The 1,368-nt window shown below is 30.4% G+C and overlaps 1 protein-coding gene across 10 annotated transcripts in view; it reads right to left on the reverse strand.

Annotated features, from left to right (window-relative positions):
• Positions 1-1,368, reverse strand: part of MAPKAP1 (mitogen-activated protein kinase associated protein 1) — a 229,560-nt gene that overhangs the window by 174,306 nt on the left and 53,886 nt on the right. The window lies entirely within an intron of this gene.

The following is a 1,368-nucleotide window of genomic DNA, read 5'->3' on the forward strand; positions in this document are numbered from 1 at the left end:
CAACAAAAACATGAAAATATTCTTGATTTATAATTGAAATTAGAGGATATAAAACATTAATAGAGATCATAAAGATAGTATTAACATGGAAGAGAATAATAAAATGTGAAAACTTCTGTGATTAATATGACATTTCATTATATAAATCATTAATAACGGTCTTAAAGGAATTTTAATGCACAAATGAACTGAAGTGAATATTACATTACAGGAATAAAATTACTGTTATGAATTACTCTACCCGTTTCAAAAATTAAAGATAAATGAACTCAGACTAGACTATTAAAGTTTTAAATATAAAATCCTTTATCTAAAAATCATGAAAATTATAAAATGTCAAAGCTATATAAATTAGCATAGCTTTTCTTCAGTGGGCTGAAACAGTTTATAGGTAGTAAAATAAATGATTTGTATCTTTGTAACATTAGTCAAATCTTAAAAAGAACAATTTTTCTTATACAAAATTTAAGATATGCTGAAAGGATTAAAAAGTAAATTCCTTGGTCACTAGAACACCCCACAATCTTAATTAATTATTAGCATCTAAGTGCTATCTTAAGAAATTCCAAAAAGAATAACAAAAGCATCACCTAAAATTATGCATTTGTGATTATATTACCACTGGCTACTCAATCTTCAAAAATCGGTGAACCTATCTTTTAAGGAACTACTGTCCAGCATACATTAACAACTGCTGTACACGGAGACCACAACGGAAAAGAAAGTCACAATTAATGCCATCTTTTAAAATTAGTTTCCTCTTGCACTTCCTATCCTAGCACAATGCTTTAACAAAAAATAAATTTCTCTTTCGACCACTTTCAAGGTAGAAAAGTATATACTCCTGCCTCAGCACTGTTGGTAAGGAAACACAAACTAATCTTGCCAGAAATTTAAACAATGCCGGCAAAGGCATTTTGACAGTGTCACTATATCTAACCAAATTCCGCTCCATTCAATAGCAATTAATAAATGTGAAGGGTACAGCCAAAGTAATATAATCATAAAGCTCTCAATTGAGCTGCATTCTCCTACCGAAATCCATTCAACCTGTCATGTAAGATATCATCTCAATAACCCGCTAGGAAGTCAGTTTCAACTAGAGAACTGAGAATCAATGGTTCTAAATTATATTCAAACCTTCACTCAAATCCTATTTTGATAAAAGTTCCTTTAGATACCACGAAATGCTATTATTTTCATCATGAGAATAAATTATTCTTTGTAGATGTCACAGAATGCAGAATTCTGAACCAAAACCTTAAGGTGCCTTTCCCTATAAATTGTATCCTGCTCTACCTGCAGTACTCCTTCATGTGTACTTTACACCTGAAACATGAACATGTAAATATTTTCAGTGTTCTAATG

This window comes from Pteropus alecto, unplaced genomic scaffold (assembly GCF_000325575.1).
Source record: "Pteropus alecto unplaced genomic scaffold, ASM32557v1 scaffold67, whole genome shotgun sequence".
Lineage (NCBI taxonomy): Eukaryota > Metazoa > Chordata > Mammalia > Chiroptera > Pteropodidae > Pteropus > Pteropus alecto.